The 20,729-nt window shown below is 39.1% G+C and overlaps 1 protein-coding gene across 2 annotated transcripts in view; it reads right to left on the bottom strand.

Annotated features, from left to right (window-relative positions):
• DIAPH3 (diaphanous related formin 3) overlaps positions 1 to 20,729 on the bottom strand; it is a 437,995-nt gene that overhangs the window by 95,328 nt on the left and 321,938 nt on the right. The gene's annotated exons all lie outside the window — the stretch shown is intronic.

Below are 20,729 nucleotides of genomic sequence, written 5' to 3'. Positions count from 1 at the left end.
AATTCTTTCTACAAACGTCAGATTTTCTTGTAATAATCATAGCTATGTATCGTTGTCAGTGCTAAATATTATTTAAAGGAAGGAGGAACAAAAGCTTCAAAAAAAAAACTGCTGGCCTAAACTAAACACAAGGAAACACCAAAAATTTTTTGTCCCTTAGAGAGACTTCATTTGCAGGCATTCTCTAAGAAACTGTATGGCTGGTATACAGTTATGTCTAAAGTAACTGAAAACTGTTTTCCTCTGGAACTTCCCTCCCTCCCTCCCTCCCTCCGTCCCTCCTTCTCTTTCTTCCTTTCGTTTTTTTGAGATGTGGTCCCTTTATAGTGAACAGATGACAAATGAATGCAGATAACACACTTATTTACAGTTTACAAACAGATATATAAATATAAATATGCATTGACCCCTTCTCCATCTGGTTCTAATTCATATTTTTAGAAAAAGTACTAAACCTTGTAAGTGTAATCAAAAGAAGGTGGGTGAGAAATAGAGTATTTGGAGATTGTTAATTTACATGTGAATTTAATTCTAAAGTGGTTTGATGGCTACTTTAATTAAAATATGTCAAATAGTTCAGACACTTTAATTAGTAGCCACCCAGCTATCTGAAAATTTACAAACTCAACTATATTTTTCCCTAAAAAGAACTACAAGTAACACCAAATATTTAAGGTTGTGAATATATTTTATTAGTAAAAGGAAACATTTTAAAAATCCGAACCTTTAAGAACACAGGCATGTGATTAAGGGCATATACTTTAAGGGGAAAAGAAAACTACTGACAAAAGTTGAACTTCCTTAGTGCTGTTGGCAGTGGTATTGCCACGGTGATTCTGAAACTACTGTGTGTGTATTATAACACTGAACAGATGGGTAAATATGCTGATGCTGGCGGCAGGACTGCCCACTGTGGGAAAGTAAATGCAAGTATGAAATGGCAGAGGAGGGGCAGAATCATGAAGCACTGAATTGGATTTACAGGTAACATATAAGCTCAGGGTTTAAAAAAACAAAACAAAATATTTCCTAGCTTTGTGACCCAAAAGAGCCCAGACGACACTGCAGTAGCAATAAGCACACCTAACTTTTGGATCTTGGTTTCTAAATATCATTACTCACTAATACTTAGAGAAATGGCTGATTTTAGGGCTGAGACCAAGACATGGTGAAATGAGCCAGGGACACATTGTTGTGCCAGAAAAGAAGGAAGTGCTCAAAGTCAGACAGGCATCTCCAAAGGCCAAAGGGGCCAGCCTGAAGGGGCGCCTCAGCCAAGTGTAGGACAATTTGAGCACTGAATACGCAATTATGGGAGTGGGTTATTTCACATGAGGCTCCGAGGGGACAGGAGGTGGAGACATCTGGCAGATAGCACCTTACTCAAATAATCAAATTTGACATAACCAGTCATGGGGCACACTGACAACAACTGTCTTGTGAAGTGATGCACTGAGACAGACCAACATAACTTGTGCAGTACTTGGCACAAATATACTTAACCTGGATCTAACTGTGGACAAACAATCAGACAAATCCACAGTGAGGAATATTCTGTGAAGCAGCTGGCCGGGGTTATTAAAAATCATCAATATCATGAAAGGCCAAGAGAAAGATAAAGAAAAGGTTAGAGAACCCCTCTACATTAAAGAGACATGACAACTAAAGGCAGAACACAATCTTTGATCAGCTCTTGGGATGTAATAAAGGCATAAATTACACTAATGGCATAACTGAAGAAATTTTAAAATGCACTGAATATTAAATAATTACATTGTACCAATGTTAAGATACCTGAGTATGATACTGTATTTCCCTGAAAATAAGACCTAGCCGGACCATCATCTCTAATGCACCTTTTGGAGCAAAAATTAAATAATAATATATAATATAATACAGGGTCTTATATAATATAATGTCATATCATATCATATCATATATCATATCATATCATATATCATAATGTAATACCGGAAATACTATACTATGTTATAATATAATATAATACAATACTGGGTCTTATATTAATTTTTGGTCCAAAAGACGCACTAGAGCTGATGGTCCAGCTAGGTCTTACTTTCAGGAAACACGGTAATTAATTATGATTAGCATTTTCGCTGCGATGTTCGTCTACAGTAGAATGATATTTCCATGCCACTGACTGTGGCGTTCGACTTTACCCCACGAGCTCACTGTTCCAGAAAGAAAGTTTAGGAAAGCAGATGTACATTTTTCTATATTTTTGTGTTTTTCAAGAATGAATAACAAGAGGAAATTTTTATACGTTAAAGTAATCATTTATTTTAATAAAATGTAGCACCTTAACTGTATTTACTTACAATATAAATACTGTAATTATTGTCTGTGGATTGTGACACATTTTGGACAACAAACTTGAAATCAATTAACGCAGTGAAAAGGTTAAGCAAGCTAATCCCATTGCTCTTAGGAGATGGATGCTGACACTTTAGGCTCACCTCCAACTTATACCAGTTCCATGTTGTCTAGTTCATGTCTTTGAACGTGCTGCTCTCTCTACACAGAACATCCTTCTCAATTTCTTCACCAACTGCACCCCTTCTCCTTTAAGACAGGTAACTGAGAATCCTTTCCCGCCCAGTGGGGGTGGAACTGGGTGGCCCTGTGTCCTGCTGGCATGTGGTGTATAGAGAAATAAGTCCATTACAATATTGTTTTCTTGATGGTTTCTACCATTAGACCATCAGTTCACTGAGGGCAGGGACTGTGGTGTTCACTTATCTTTAATACCTAGCATGACGCTAGTATTACATAGAAAGTGTTCATTAAGAAATGTTGAGGGCGGACGAGTGACTCAGTTGGTTAGAATGCGAGCTCTGGGCAACAGGGCTGCCGGTTCAATTCCCACGTGTGACAGGGAGCTGTGCCCTCTGCAACTAGAATGAAGTCAATGAGCTGCTGCTGAGCTCCCGGGTGGCCAGATGGCTCAGTTGGTTGGAGCACATGCTCTCAACCACAAGGTTGCCAGTTCAACTCCCGCAAAGGATGGTGGGCTGCGCCCCCTGCATCTGACAACGGCGACTGGACCTGGAGCTGAGCTGCACCCTCCACAACTAAGATTGAAAGGACAACAACTTGACTTGGATGGAGCTGATGAGTCCTGGGAAAAACACACTACTGTTCCCCAATAAAAAGTCCTGGAAATACACACTGTTCCCCAATAAAGTCCTGTTCCCCTGGCCCCATAAAATCTTTAAAAATAAAAATGTTGACTATATAACAAATGTGGCACCACATGGTCAGCTGGAAGGAGGACTCATGCGGGAGAATGAAGGTCACAGGTGAAGACGGGGGCCAGGGAAGTCATAGGCGTACATTCCCACCCTGTAAACAGCGCAGCTTGGGTTCTTCCTTTTGCCTTGTCTCAAATGTCCATTCAGTTGGCAAACTCTGTTAATGCGCATTTCCAAGTATCTCCTGCATTGATCCATTGCTCCCAGGTCTGACTAAACTTCATGTTGGTGGTCCAGAGTGGAATTATTTTTCACTTGAAATACTGCATGAGTTGCCTGGAGTCACCTTGCTTCCAGGTTCTTCCTAATTCTAATTCATCCCATATAGTACTGAGAAGTCCTAAAGCAGAATTATGATCCTCAATCCCCCAGTCAAATATTTTCAGTATCGCTTACTTCGCACAACATGAAGTCCCAACTCTTTCACTCGCACCTGATGCTCACTAGAGCTGCTCTTCTAATCCTCTCTCTTACTCCCAACATCACAACCTACTCTTCACCTAAAGACAACTGCCTGCGATTCTGCACAAACAATCTCTCCTGTCCATCACCATCCACCTGGAACCTCTATCCCTGCTCTAGTCTCCCAGAGCTGCCGGCTTTTCTTGGCCTTCGTGCCCACATGCATAATGGAAAGAATACAATACGGAAGTGACAAGACCTGCATTCTAGTCTGAGCTCTCAACTAATGACCTGTGTGACACTAGACTAGTTACATAATCATTCCTGACATGGGTAACAGAGAAAATGACTGTCTTGGGTTAATGAGAGGATCAAAGGAGGTAACAGAAATGAAAGCACTTGGTAAATTGCTAAGTGATATAAAAATATAGGGAAATAAATTCATAAATGAACTGTATAGTGCACCACAGGAAGTTTATGAAATATCTGCTTATTATGTTTCAAGAATTGTTTTAGATATGCTATAAATTAATATTTTGTAGTATATTTGGTTATATTCTTCACAAAGGACAAAATCATATATAACATCGTTTCTAAGGGAAACGCTGGTAGAGGATTAAAATATTTCAATGTGTAAGATAAAACTATATAGTAAAGATGTTTTTCTATATTTTAAAAATGTATTTAGAATTCCACATATGTTTGCTGAGGGCTTACTATGTATCATGACATTATCAGACACTAAGGATATCTGAACCCCACGTGTTAACAAGAAATGTTTTCTGCTCTCAAGAAGCAGAAAAGTATGATCTGCATGAACTACTGGAGCTGGGAGGCTTCCGAGGCAATGATGACGGGCAGGAGTTGGCCATGGCAGGGACTGGGGAGGGAAGAACATACCTGGCAGAAGGAATAGCAGACGAAGGCACAAGATAGGAATAAAAACAAAAGTGAAGTATAATCGAGTATTTAAATGATTCATATTTACATTATTCTAATACAAACCAGAGAAATTAAAAATTAGTCTTTTTTTATTGGAGACTAGAATTGAATTTTTCTAACTACAAGTCAATTTACATTCAAAATATTTATCGCCTCTCTCCTGCTGTGAAAACTTTTTAAAATAAATAGCCTGACTGCTATAGTCAAAGCTTTGCTGTGTCTCAGTTAACATGTCACCTTGTTTAATTTGCAGATGGTATTTTTAAAAACCACACAGTATCATGGGAAATGAAGAAGGGAGAGTTAAGGATATTTCTAGAGCAGAACCAATAGGATGAGGGGACATTGGGGGTGGGCTTGCTAAGGACTGACTCAGACATGTCAGAGCTTTCTGGGGCCTCTGACCGGAGAAATAGGAAAGATGGGAAAATGTGTAAATATATTGAGTTTGGTAGGGGACAAATGTTGGAGAGGACAATGAGTTTCCTTCTGCACAGGTGAGTGCCACGTGCTAGCAGGGACCCACGGATAACTTCTAGAAGTAAGCTGGAAATTCTGGCCTCAAATTCAGAAAAAAATTCGGGTAGCATTTTTGGAAGTCATTTGCACATTACCAAAAAAACAGAAAAACAAACTCATTCAGCACTATGTACCAGACCCTGAGAAAGGCCCTGGAAATAACAGGGTAAGATTTTATCCTTGCACTCTTGTTAGTACGTATGTATGACAGAATCTGGAGAGGTGGCACTTGAAATTCGCCTAGATATAAAGAGCAGGAGAAAAAAGGTGGCTATATGGCAGGAACAGTCTTTCCTTTATTCCAGTTTTCCCAAGCCAAGGTACAACACTGAAATTGCAGATAAGTAAGATAGAAAGAAGATCCTAAAAGGTTCCAGAACATAAAAACAAACCACAATAGGTCATATACAAAGGTAAGGAATCAGAATGTAACCAGATTTCTCAATAGCAACACTGAATTACACAAGACAGAAAGACACAGATTTCAAATTGCGAAGAGAAATTATGTCCAGTGAAGAAATGGTTATGCTGCCAATCTGATGATAGAAAATGGACATTTTCAGACCTGCAAGTCATCTATTGCACTCTAAAAAAGCTACTGGAAGGTGAGCCTTTGCCAACCAAGAAAGAAAAGTAAGAAAAAGATGGGATCCAGAAAAAAGGGAGGAGATGAAACAGCTAAGTGGCAAAAAGAATTCACAGGATGGCACTTGTATCCCAGGCCCAGAGTAGCCAGTTCAGATCACTGGGCTACAGGAAAGAACAGTAGCCAAGGAACGGAAAGCAAATCCATTCCTTTGTTGTTGGACTATCTGCAAAAAAGAATGCTGTTTATTTCACAGACCTGTCAGAGTGTTTGGATAAAATAGTGACAGGTATACACAAATACTAAGCAAAAAAAAAAAAAAAAAAAAAAAAATTGTTAGTGTGAACCTAGCAATCACGTGGTTGTCGAATAGGAAACAATCATGGAATACTAACTGGAGGGGGAGAAACATTTACACAGCTGCAATATTATACATACTGGCAGTTCTTTTGACCATCAATTGCATGACAGTCATAAGTGAAGACAGTAGGGTAGAGGAGAAGGGGACTATAAGGCGAGTCCAAGCGAGGAGAAGGCATAAGGGAACTAAATCTTCAACCACTTCTCAAGAACGTGGTAAGGTCTAAAATGAATCAATTGACAAATGATAGTCTAAGCATATTATCTAGAAATAGGTAAGAGACGAATACCAGATAAAAACCATAAGAATTAAAGGTGGTTGCCTCTGGGAAGTAGGAGGTAGTTGAGAGGAGTGAGGGAGAAGATAATTTATTATGCTATGAGCCTATTTTATTTCATTTAGGAATTTGCAGACATTATATTAATATGAAGTAGCTAAAAAGAAATTCCTGCTAGGAAAAGAGAACTGAGGAGGAGGGAGGGTAGAAGGGGGGAGGGGGAGGAGGAGGAGAAGGGGGGAGGAAGAGAAAGGGTAGAGGGAGGAGGGAACTGGATGGAGATGAAGGGAGAGGCTGACTCATCACTTAAATGTGCTTTCCTCTGATGAGGGGGAGAAAAGAGGTAACAACAGGATGAGCACTAGGATGGAGAGCTCCAGCTCAGGAAGGTGTGACACCCGGTATGGGGCACGGGGAGAAGGGACAGCAGTCACAGACGGCCTCCTGGATATCGGACTTCTTAAAGAAGAGCTTTGGATTGCCAGAACTTCCTGAAGAGGGACGGTCCTGCTACAGCTCACAGAACAGTTGTACAAGGGGTTCTGGAGGGACGTGAAACACTTGGGGGAACTCAGGTGTCTGTAGGAATGGAGAGCAGGGTAGCGGGGGGACTAGGTGTGTGTCAGTGTGTTGCATGCGCACGCACGTCAAAAGGTGACACTGAGGAGACAGGTAGGGGCCAACTCACCAAGTACTAAGGAAGGCATTCACTCATTTTAAGCTAGGAAGTAACATGGTCAAATTTCTATTAGGTTGGTGGAAAAGTAATTGCGGTTTTGCAATTGTTGAGCTTTTAAACCGCAATTACTTTTGCACCAACCTAATACTTTAGAAACATCAGTATGAGAAGAGAGAAGATGGAGGGAAATGAAAAGAGAGCAGTTTTAGTGATTTAAATCTAGGGAAAATGTATGTAGGGCCCCAGCAAGGAATTAAGTGGTAAAAATGGAAAAGAGAAAGGAGGAAGAACAGAAATATCTTGGTCTGCATGGATGTATTAAAAAAGAAGTTGAGACTGATTTCCAGGCATCTGGCTTGGTCAACTGGACATACATTGATATTATTCAACAAGTATTGAATTATTTTTATTTGGTGGTAGAATGGGGCTGAGACTAGAAAGAGATTCAGTTGATATGTTGAGATGGTCATAAAATATCCAACTGCAGGGGATTAAAAGAATATAGAAGGCTGATGATTCACAGATTTAAAACTTGGAGGAGAGGTATTGGTTATACTGATAAAGTTAGAAGCATATTGGTCATTCTTGATGCAATGGAAAGTATAAGCATAGTGAAATGGTAGAGAACACAAGTTCTGAATTCAAACAATTTGGATTTAAATACTGGCTTTCCAATTCGCAATCATTGTGACTTTGGGCAATTGACTTAACCTTACTAACCACCATTTTTTCCCCTCAACTTTAACTTGTGAATAATAGCACCTATTTGACAGGGTTATTGGGAAGATTAAAGGAGACAAATCATATGCAATACTTAAGAGTGCCTGGCACATAGTAAAAACTTAATCTTCGTTGTGGTAAGTATTGATATTATGATAGAACATGAACTCTCTTAGAAAGAGCATGTGTAGTGAGAAGCAGAGAGAGCTAAAGTTAAGCCATAAACCAAACTAATGTGCAAATTGAATTTTAGGAAGAAATGACTCTTCTCAACCTGTGACCTTTTTCCATTGTGTATATTTCACATGTGATTTTAGAGTTCCCCTTTTTATTCCTATCATCTCCTAACATGTTAAATCTCAGAACATAAAAAAAAAATTATTGAAGTATAACTGACATCAACATTTTATTAGTTTCAGGTGTACAACGTGATTCTACATTTGCATATACTGCAAAATGATCACTACGATAAGGTTGATTACCAAAGTCACACAAAATATTTTTTTTCTTATGAGGAGAACTTTTAAGATTTACTTTCATAGCAACTTTCAAATGTGCAATGTAATATTATTGACTACAGTCACCATCTGCACATTACATACCATGACTTATTTATTTTGTGTCTGGAAGTTTGTACCTCTTGATCCTTTTCACCCATTTTGTCCGACCCCCACGCCCTTCCTCTTTAGCAATCACCAATCTGTTCTCTGTATCGATGAGTTTTGTTTTGTTTTGTTTGTGTGGTAGTTTTTCTTTCACTGTCTAACTTATTTCACTTAGTTTAATACATCTCACCACTTTTTATATGATTTCAGTAGTAGCAAGAGATATAACCATGTGGAACTGGAGTGGAGACCGGGGAGGAATGCTCAGTTTCTCCAAAGAATTGTTGAAAGTGTGCAGTTGATGCGCAAAATTCATAGGCTTATAGTTTATTCCAGTTCTTTCTAAAAGAAATATGAGATTCCTGACCTAAAAAAAATTACATAAATTCTTACACTATGCTGCTGGTTACAGGCCTTCTGGGAACCAGACTGCATTTGCTTTACTTGGGAACCTGGTTCAGTCTTTAACCTTATAGGACAAAGCTCAAAACACTTCTTAAAGCAGACACCAAACAGACAGGAATAACTTGAAACAAAGTCTTTGAACTTGTCTTAATCTAGATGTGAACCTAAAAATTGGTTTGAGTCAAAGAAGTTAGAAAGCTAATTTCACTGGGATTTAACTGATAAAATAATAATTAGAACAGTTCTCTTTTATACTGTAATTAAATGACTAGCTCAACCGTAAGTGGAATTTTAAATTAAAAAACATTTTAATATTTCTGTTTTCTTCTCCACTGTTCTTCATTATTTGCACAACTTGAAATATTTCTCCTGTTATGTCAGAAGGAAAAAAATCAGAATATTTTACAAAGAAGGAAGGCTGTTTTTATTCCTCCTAAGATAGAGCACTTAAGAGCAAAATCCAGGTGTCAAAGGGCTGGGCTTGAATCTTGGCTCTTACTCACCAGGTGTGTGCCATCTCCTTGCCTGTAAGATGGGGATAATAACTATATCTACCTCAAAACATGGTCCTGAGGATTGAGTGAGCTCATATATGCAAAGATTTTAGATTAGTGCCTCACACATAATAAGGCCTCAAAAAACATTAGCTATGTCATACAGGGTGTGATGCGGGGTCTCTGGTCCCGCTCCCCACAAGAGAGCGCAGGATATGGTGAGGCCAAAAAGGAACACCCACGGAGCCATAAGTAGGGGAGTCATATCACTATATTCTCGCTGGCGGCATCCGCCTCTCTGCAATATGTGCTTGCTAGCTCAGCCACCATCTTCTTGCTAGCCCCCATTTTCTGCTAGCGTAGCCACAGCAGTTATATTAGTGGCCAATGGCTCACTGGTTACAGTTGACGGCCAACTAGCCACAGCTGATGGCCATGCAATCACAGTTGATGGCCATTTACTACCTGAGCCAACACCTTTCTACGTGAGGCCGAGAGCCTGGAAACTGCACTCCTGGCTCTGTCCCCACAAGCTATTACTTTTAATATTATGATGACTGTTCTTTTTCACTAATATGGCACACATTGCTGATTGGCCAATGTAACATATCCATTCTCTCGTCTGCTTCTACTACAGAGACTAAAAAAGTTAAAACCTCATTTTCTCAGGCTTTCTTGCAGTGAAGCTGGGGTCGGGGGTGGGGTGGGGGTGGTGGAGCAGGGATGTGATGCATTTCTGGCCAGTAAAGCATCTGCTTTACTTTTAGAGTGGACATCTGCTAACTGGAGTACGTTTGAACCTGTGGCAATCACCTTGTAACGCTGAGCAAAACCATGGGGTTATTCTTTTAGTTGCTATATAAAGCTATATTTTCAAAGCTTGAGTGAAAAAAAAAATTTTACAGATAGATTTGAACGTATAAAACATAATTATCATACTATTTATTACATTGTACACAAGCTAGAATCTAATTTCATGTCTTATAGAACACAAAGCTACAGAGATAATCGTAAGATAAAAGCTTTTTCTTACATGAACTATCCAGTTTTTTAAAAAAATCCATCATTGGATGTCATGTATAAACCATGGTACTATTTTAATTACATAAACTATGAGGGAAAAGTGGCAATATAAGTATACTGGAACAAAGCATACTGTATTGTTACTAATTTTTAATTTTTGAAATTTCATATGATTTAGATTCTGTTGGAAGAAATGATTTCAGCATAATATTCATTTAGTTTAACTTTTGAAGATATCTAATTCAACTTCTTCTGAAATCTTTTATAACAGTTCTTTTCATTTTTAAAACTAATGTAAACAACTGGCAAAATTTAGGAAATATAAGTTACTTGTTTACTCATTTACTTCTCTCAAATAAAAAGGGCACAACCATTTTTGGAATGCAAACATACTTAAGACACAGACTTAAAAGTAACCGAATAATCAATGAATGAGTTTGTCATTACAAAATATTATAGCAAAAACTTAGATTGTATTAACGAACATATTTAAAAAAACACAAAAAAAACTTCAATAAGACAGAATTTCCCAAATAAATACCACAGAACTGTGTGTGTGTGTGTATGTGTGTGTGCGTGTGTGTGCGTGCATGTGTGAGTGTGTGTGTGGGAAGAAGAGGTTGGTTCTGTGATCAAATAAGCAAGAAAAATAATGTATACTGCTCTTGGCAAATTCATATCAAATACACATGAAAGCTCAATTTATGATACATGATAAATGTGCCATTTCAAATAAGGGGAGGGTAGGAACATACTTAATAACTACTGTGGTGATGGTAGTTTATTTTGGATCCTACTCTGTTACTTATACCAAAATAAATTCTAAATGGCTCAGACATTTCATTAAAATATTAAATTGCGGGCTGGCCCGGTGGATCAGGTGGTTGGAGCGCCGTGTTCCTAATGCTGAGGTCACCAGTTCGATTCCCACATGGGACAGTGAGCTGCGCCCTCTACAGCTAAGATTGTGAACAACGGTTCTCCCTGGAGCTGGGCTGCCGTGAGCAGCCAGAAGTTGGCATAAGCTGCCGTGGGCTACCGTGTGCCACCATGAGCGGCCGGTGGCCAGTGTGAGTGGCCGGCAGCCAGCGTGAGTCCCTGGCAACCATTGTGAGCTGCTGTGGGCTACTGTGTGCTGCCATGAGGGGCCGGCAGCCAGTGTGAGTAGCCAGCAGCCATTGTGAGCTGTCAGCAGCCGGTGAGAGCTGCCCTGAGCAGCGGATTGGCGACCAACTACCTCAGGGCATGGGGGAGGGGAGCACAGGGCTCATAACACCAGCTTGGGCCAGGGAGCCTTGTCCTACACAACTAGACTGAGAAACAATGGCTTGAACCGGAGTGAGGGGGTGCGGGAGAAAGGGGGGAAATATATTAAATTGCAAAAAGTATAGACAACAAAGAAAAGTATATTTTTCATTAGTTCTGGAGTGAAAAGATCTTCCGTAAGAAAAATCTACATACCTGAAGTCTACATATAAGCAAAGAAAGAAAAAAACTAAAAAAAAAAAAAAAAATTGAAACACACGTACTTCCTAAGATTGATTTTTTTGAAATAAAGAACATTATGATTCAGTAAGAAGATGACTAACAATTTTATTTAAAAAAGCAAAAAACAAAACTGAAAAACAGGCAAATATGTTTAGGAAACCCTTGAAAAAAATAAATAAATGATGCTTTTATGTAGAGACTATAATCCTCAATCTTATTCATAATTTAAAATATTCCAAAAACATGACAATAAGATTATTTTTCACCTATCAGCATGGCAACAACAACAACAAAAAATGAGAATAACTGGTTAAGGTTAGAAAACAGGTCTCTCCAAACATTGTGGAAATATAAAACAAATGCAATCTAGCAATCTGTATCTGAAATAAAATTGCACATATCATTTGATGAAATATTTTTTTCTAGAAAAATTATCTGACTTATAACTCACAGGTGTGCAAGGGCATATGTACAAGGATGTTATTTACAATGTTTATAACCAAAGAGTGGAAACAACAATGCCCACCTACAAGAGACAGACCAGATAAACTATGACATTCCTATACTAACATATGCTGAAATGTGAAAAAACAATGAACCGTATTTAAATTATTGATACGGATGATCTCTAAAACACAGTGAGTGAAAAGAGCCAGTCACTTATTTTATCAATGAGGACACTGGATATAGAACTTTCGATGGCCACGCACAGCTTAGCTGCAAAGCAGAGGGTATGCTTTCTGACTTGCTGCTTAGTTAGCAATTATTTCAGTACACGGTGCTAAAATGAAGGAAGGCATCACTCGATCATGCTTCCTGAGCTAAATGTTGTTAAAACGTCTCCTACATAAGTATTCAAGTGCCCGAATCTGATTAGTGACTTAGTCTGATGATTACTAAAGAAAGAAACATTTAAAAACTAGTGTTGACATCCTGGCAAAAAAACCCTTGTCGAAGTTGTCCTTGGTGTTATGTAGGGTCTAGGGTGCTGAACAGATGCCTTCAGTTGCAAAAGCACAGAATGTCAGGAAAAAAATAATGTATTTATTTAAATGTGTATGTAGATGCGAAATGATACTGACATTTAACAAGATGTGACTCTCACACACAGTGAACACCTAGGACCCTTTAAACAGAGAGGAATTCAGAGAGGAAAAGTGTAATGACAGGGCCTAACACCAGCACTTCTGGGGTCTGGGTAGAAGCTTCACTTGTCACTCACAAGACCTTCACTTCACTCTGAGCAATAAGCCTGATAGTGCTGAAGGTCGGCAATTGCTTGTTTCCTGTTGAAAATATCTTAGAATATGTTTTTAACTTTCTTACATGGGTGAAGAATTTTTGAAAAAGGCTGTTTGAGGGCTTTGTTCCTCAAAGTGTTTGAAGAAAGAATAATATGACTTCGGACAGAGAAAATGAAAACGTTTAAATTCAATATTAAGAATCAAAACGGGGGGGGGGGGGGATAAGCTGGGGAAAAGTACTGACTCCACAGACATTTTCCCTCAAGAGAAGTTGGGGTACACGGACTTGAGGCTGTGAGGAGCCACTCTTGGTGAGTGGTGCCTGGAACACTGAAAGGGGCCCCGAGGGACCCCAGTAGTCAAGCTCTGACAGCAGCATATGGCACACACTGGAAGAAGGGGAAAGTAAGGTCAGGAAGTGAGGCCGAGGGAGCTTGGATTCCGGGCTGAAGACCTGCCACAGAACGTATATGAAAGGTGTGAAATAATCAGAATGGTACTTCACTATGATTAAAGCTGGCATAGTGTGAAGGTGTCAAGCTTGGGTGACTAGGAAAATGATGGCATCATTAACCCCAAATAAGAACATGAAAATCAAGTTTTATGTGGAACATGATGCTAAGTTTTAGATGAACTGATTTTGAGGTGCTGGCAGAAGAGTCAAACGGTTTTGTCCAAGTAGTTGGAAACATAAAACTATAAAGTCTGTAGTTAAGTCAATCCTACAAACATGTTACCAGGAATATGTGTCAGGTACTGAAACCAGGCCCACCCCTTGTCCACATGGGACTTACAGTCTAAGGTGATTCCAACACATATTTGTAGTTACCTGTATGCTGAATGTTCCAAAAAAGACAGCAGATTGCTCTGAAAGTGCTTAACACAGAGGCAACAGGTTCATTTGAATATTGTAAAAGAGTGAAATGCTCCCACAGGAGCTAACTCTCTGTCTCTCCCTGACTCAGGCTAATAGCTCCTGTTACAGATATGCTAAGTGACCAGAGGAATTCTGCTTTAGGCTTGAGTATTTGGCAAAAACAGGCCCTGTCAGAAAGAATCTTTCCTGAAGAGGTGGGGAGGTGTGTGCAGAACAATGACTATTTATTAAAGATTTATAGGAACCTAATGGGGGGCAGATTGAGGCGGGACAGATTTGGAGGTTTTCTGCTCTTCCTTGGATTCCACGACTTGCCCCGCCCCTCTCCTTTCCCTTGACATAAAAGATGCTTGAATTTGAGGTGCTCTTAAGATGGAGTTGAGGAGCTATTGACAGCTTCCATCTTCTTGATTAACAAACTTTTCCTTACTCCAAACTCTGATCTATTGAATATTGGCTGTTTTGAAGCACGGGGCACAAGAACCTTGAGACAGCAACAATATGGCCGCCCGGTGATGATTTCATGGATCATTCTTTGATATCTATATTTGCACTTACAATTCAGAAGGCATATTTTATTTACACTTTGAAGCACAGGACACCCTATACTTAGCACCATAAACAGTGGAAATTTGTGTATTAGCATTTTAGATGCCAAGAATGGTCTTAGTTAAGCACCACTTCACTGCTGCCACCCTTGCAGCAAAAAATTACCAAAGTAATTTTACCAGATTCAAGTTCTGGATTCATTTTTAATATGAATTTGTGGTTCAAAGTATTAAGTATTTATCATTCTTTCAGTTCATTTCAAAGGGGAAGTACAGATTTATTCTGCACAAATATAGCATTCCCTCCCCCGTCCCTTCCCCAATCAGATACAGAAACTGCAGCATTGATATATTTACAGACTGAAGACATTTAACAATCTTAATTAGAGTAACAGCAACATATTTTTGAAAGAAAGGAAGTCAGCAAAGATAATAAGGCAAATCTGAATGAGTGGAAAGTGGAGAAGAAAAGGAATTGACATATGCTTCCAGAGAAAGCAAATAACACAGAAAAGAAATGAAAATGGGAGACAACTGAACTTTCAATGAACTCATTAACAATTGCAAAGAAACTGGAGGCAAAAATGTGCTAAACTCTCTCAAGAGAACAATGTAAGCTTTTCCTCTAGACTACAGAAAGCTGAAAGAAAGAATATAGAAGCCCCAAATAAAACCTGATATATCAGATGTTTGAGAATAATCTTATTTAGAAAAGAAGGAATGCATGAGGAAGAGAACAAAAATCTAAATACGAATTAAGATATAAACCATCACTTTGATTGAATGCCTGTTTGCTAGGGTCTGTGTGAGCATTTTACTTAAATTTTCTAATCTAATTCTCACTTTAACTCTACAAAGCAGCCATTATCAGATCCATCTTAAAGTTAGGGAACCGGGAGCTCAAGGGGGTAAAGCGATTGGCCGCAGCTCTACAAAGCGTAGGTAGCAGGAGATTTGAACCAGTCTCTTTCTGATTCTAACTGCAGACTTTGACACAGAGGTGGTATGTCATAATTGAGAAATACTCAGATCTTTGGCTTTGCTGTCTCGTACTTAAAAGTATTTTAGTAAATGATGCAAGGCACAAAAAGACAATGGCTTTCACAGCTGAGAACTCAACCAACAAGCAAAGATTAGGTTTCCCCAAATTCATTGGGAGCCAGGTTCCTTTCCCCAGAACACGGCAATCAATGAGATGCAGGTCATAGCTGACTCCTTCCTCACAGAGAAAGGCCAGAAACATCCTTGGAAATACTTGAACCAGTCCAGTCTGCAATGGCTTCCTGGTCCCTCCCTATAACCCATCCACTGAGCAATTGCTACACAGCAAACCACGTTTTATTATGCTTTGTTTTATTCACAGATATCATGCTTTCATCAATACCCAGGCAAGACCCACCACTAAGAAAAAGATTATGACTCACTGAAGGCTTGGATGGTTATCATTTTTTAGCAATAAAGTATTTTTAAAATTAAGATAGGTACATTGTTTTTTCTTTTAATGCTATTGCACATTTGCTAGATTACAGTATAGTGCCAACGTAACTTTTATAACACTGGGAAACCAAAAATTCATGTGAGTTGCTTTATTGTGATAGTCACTCTACTGAGGTGGTCTAGAACTGAATCTGCAATGTCTCTGAGGTCTGCCTGCTTGGGTTAAAACTTTGGGATTAGCCAAACAACTTTCACTATCATTCTTGGATACCAGAGCCCAAGAGCTAAGTCCTTCCTGATCTTTATTTCCTCCTGGATTTCTTAGCAAAACAACTCTACTAGCTCACTGTCTTCAGTGAACATTCCTTTCACCTTTCTATCTTAGTTGGAAATGGGCTCTGCCTGGAAACTAGAGAGAGGATGTCCACTGCCCCTCTAGGAGACGCTTCTCCGCTCTCGTCCATGATGTGCCTGAAATCTGCGGGGTGTCAGTGAAAGAGAGGGGAGTGTCTGCCTCCTCCCTGATCTTTCCGGCTACATCAGACCACCACTTCCTCCCCCTCATGTAAAGAGCACTCTCTGTTGAGACTCACATCATTCATTCTGTTATACCACTGTCATTCCTCTACGTCAATGTCATCTAATCATGCACTAATCTCCCCTCTCATTCAAAACAGACTTTGTCATCTGATTCAGTCTTCCTCTTCGAGCCAAGTCCTGGGTGAATTCAATCCCATGTAAAAACTAATCCAACAGCAAGTCCTGAATTCTTCGACCCGCTCATCTCCAGAGACCACGCTTTCTCTGCTTTTGATCTCTCATGTCCATAATCTGAACTTGCCACCACCCACACTGTTTTATTTTACTTCTAATAACTTAAATTCCTACAAGCCATTCTCTGACTCTGGTCCTCCTCATTCGTGCCTTGCCTCACCCTCTCTCCCCTCCTCCCTCTCCCCTCCCTCCCGCTCTCCTCAGTCCTGTCACTGTCCATGGAAATCTCCAATGTCTTGGCCCCATTTTCTTGCCCATTTAGCTTACACTCTGTGTTTTACCACGTTGACCATGGCTCACTAGCCAGTATCTCACTTCCCTCTTTCATTGGTGTTCTTTCTCAGAGTCCAGGTGAACCTTAAGTGAACCCCAAATTCCATCTTGTTGGCACTACTGAAAAAAATAGCTCTGCAGGATCAGGGCCAGTACATAATCACCGTGGGCAACATCGACTGGGTTCTTAATACTACCCGACACTCCTGTGTTTCACCAGGAGGTTCTTGTGCCTACCCCACCTGGCATAGGGGCTGTTTCAGTGCTTCCACATTTCCCTCTGGCCTCTCCACCAACCACTGTCCTTCCTCAGCAGTGGCCTTCCTTATTTCAGCTAGAAAATAGAGATCACTTGATGAAAACACTCTTCACTTACTACCATCAAATCGAAAATCAGCCTTTCTTCCTTCCCACCCATCACAACAACAGAGCGTGTTGCTTTCCAAGATGATTTCCTCCACCTTTTTGGTATCTTAGCCTCTGCACTCTGTCCTGCTGCCCTCAGGACCCTGTTCTACTGAGTGTCATTTTCCCCCAACACCTCTTCTTTTCTCATTCCTCCCATTCCATAGTTACCGTATTTTGCCGTATATAATGTGTTCCCATGTATAATGCTCACCCACACTTTTGGCCCAAACTTTCAGGGGGAAAAAAATCTTTTTTTTTAATTCAAATTTTTATTTGTTTACATTTAGGGCCTTGTTTTTTGTATTATAAAGGAATTTTAGCATTTGTTTTTTTTAACACATTATGGTACAAGAAATTTTATGTAACAAATAATTACAAAAGACAAGAACAGATATAAGGTACAAGAAATTTTATGTACCGGGAACAAATTTACAATATTTACGTAAAATAGAAGGCCAAGAACTCTTTGTGGTTGCAAGTTTGTCGTTAAGTTCAACAAAACCAATTATCGTATTCCAGGGTATTATTTTGCATGTGGATATTGTTATTGATTTCTAGATATACACTTTTAACTCATCAGCATAAATAAAAGAATTAAAAGTATTTATATAGATATGGAATTAGTACTACCCATGTATAATGTGCATCCTTGTTTCCCTCACAAAACTGGGCAAAAAAAGTGCACATTACACACAGCAAAATACAGTAAATTAATTCAAACATGTACTTTGTCCTACTTTGACCCTGCCCCCCAGTTCCCTCTAATCAGGACTCTTTCCTCTCATCTGTCTCACTTCCCATACTCATTTATCAACCCTCTACCCTCTCCTTTGAGCTGAAGTCAATGGGACAATTGTCAGTATGTTAATTATATGATCTCTTGGCAGCATTCTACCCTTTTTTCTCTGAAATGGTCTCTTCCCTGGGCTTCAGGATACAAGAATTTCCTAGTTCCCCCACTACCTCCACGGTGAAGCTCTAAACCATTCCTCACATTCTCTACCAGTGATTCATTAATTCCCATAGTTTTGTATACCGAGAACTCCAAGTCTTTTATCACTAGCATAAGCTCTGCTCCTCAGCTTTGAGGACAGTGACCAACAATCCCCATCTGCCAAAGGCTAAGTGGTTTCCTGGAACACAGGACTCTCAGTGCTAAAACTGGGAAAGTTGCAGGCGAACTCGGCTGAGTTGGTCATCCTAGCCCAATCACTCACTAGACACGGTAACTACGTATAGAGATAACTCACATGTAACATCTACTAAATTGAGTTCGCCATAATTTTCCCCAAATGTCTACCTCCTCTTATGTTCCTTATCTCAGTGAATATAGCACCACCTGTTTAAGTCAGAAGCCAACTATTAAAGGCAAGTATCCATAAAAGGATCTCTGTATCTCAAAGCACTGAGTTCCCAGCCACTTTTCTTACTGGGGAAATATACAGTGGTATTCTTATAGAACCTGTTAGTACTTAAAAATTCTCGCCAATGAAAAACAATAAAAACAAATGTATCGTTTCTCTGAAATGTTACAGATCTATTGGATAGCTCCAGTGGTGCCAGATTTCTTTTTTCAGTGCCACAGTCTTCTACCATTCAAATCCTTGACTTCCATCTAATCTATTATAGAATTTCTTCTTTAAATACCTTGGAATATTTGTAACATGCTGTTACAGAATGATTAATTTTCCTTTCCAATAAGCAGAAATAAAGAAATGTTCCTCGAGTAAGGAAACGCTGGAAAACAACTTGTATTATTAGGTTGGTACAAAAGTCATTGCAGTTTTTGCAATTATTTTTAACCTTTTAAACCGCAATGACTTTTGCACCAACCTAATTAACTTGTGACTGCCTGAGCCTGAATACATAGTGGACTTCCTGCAGGTTACCGGGAACCAAAATGGTTGCCCTTCAAAGTTCACTCTATAAATGGTCTGTGGACCTGTTATCTCCAAATGGCTTGTGGCTCTGGGTGCACTCTATCAATATTGCCTTTAAACTTGACTGGACAAGTGAAATACAGCCCAGTGCACGAAGGAGAATGAATGAAAGTTTTAGATTAAGAACCTACAACAGAAGAGCAAGACCCACATCTCTTTAGACCAATGGAAATAAGGCAAAGAAGTAACTTCACGACACTCCGGTTATTGCATTTACATCTCTCCATCTCATTCAGTATGAGACAACAGATAGGCTGACGTTACAATACAAAATTGACACTAAATTACGGAAAGAACTATTAGGAAAGAAATGATTGTTAACACGACACCAGACTGCCATGGGAAATGGTGTCTTTTCTTTTCTCTCATATTTAAGGAGGTATTCTCAACTGGCCCAGGGAGTTTAGGTACAACTTTGTGGAAGTGGGTGGCTTGCTGTGGTTTCACAACTTGAAACTTGTTATTAGACACACAACTACAAACGGATATGAGCAATTATCTCTTGTTCAATATATTTGAACATTTTCACCCTCTTGCCAGCCATCTTGTGACCACATTTGCACATATTATGCTTTCACCAGGGGGTATGTGCATCAATAAGAGGAGAAGTCAAAATTAGACTAATTTGCTACTTCATTAACAGCTGTGGTAAAAAGTCCAAAAAGAAAGGAGACTGAAACTAGCTCAAATGAGGGGTTCATATTATGAGTGAATCTAAATTATCTATGTCCCCTATTTTTGCGGATAACTGAGAATCAGCTGTGCACACATCTGTGGGTGTTTATAAACATTTACCATCTGTGAGAAGCTTATGGGCTGTAAATGGTGAGCTAATTAGTAAAATGCTAGACATTTCTAATGACAGTTGTTATGGATAAAGGTTTTATCCAGGTTAAATTGATCTCAGAACCTTGCTGATCACTGGAGGCCTCTCTGCTTTTTATTATAAGGCTAAGGAGCTACATTCTGCCGTACATTGAAGATGCATTATAACTAGATCAGACTGCTAGTTTACGCATGTTAATGAGCACTACTCTTAATAGACTGAAGTGCTGATTGAGTATTTGTCAGGGAAAATGAGAAGTTGTCAATCTGTAACAAGTTCAACTTATTCTGTAATATATGACATTTTTCTGTTCTACATATGTACTGAACATATTCCATTCAAAAAATTAAGAAAACTGGTAATGGACATAAGAGACAATTTGTTAACGAACAGGTTTGTTCCTATACATACATACATACATACATACCTGTACACATATGTATTTCCCTAAGTCCCCCATATCAAACTTTTTATAAACCCATGTCTCTCTTTTACTGATCAAAAATGTGGGGAAAACATTCTAAACAGGTTAACTTTCAAACAAATTGGCTCTATAACCAAATGGAAAACAAAACAAACAAACAAAAAATATACTAGAAGTGGAGACTCATATTTACTTCCAAATAAAA

The sequence above is a fragment of the Rhinolophus sinicus genome, chromosome 16 (assembly GCF_057876585.1).
Source record: "Rhinolophus sinicus isolate RSI-liver-muscle chromosome 16, RSI-T2T, whole genome shotgun sequence".
NCBI lineage: Eukaryota > Metazoa > Chordata > Mammalia > Chiroptera > Rhinolophidae > Rhinolophus > Rhinolophus sinicus.
Note: the sequence above shows the minus strand (reverse complement) of the source record. Positions and strands in the feature narration are given on the sequence as shown.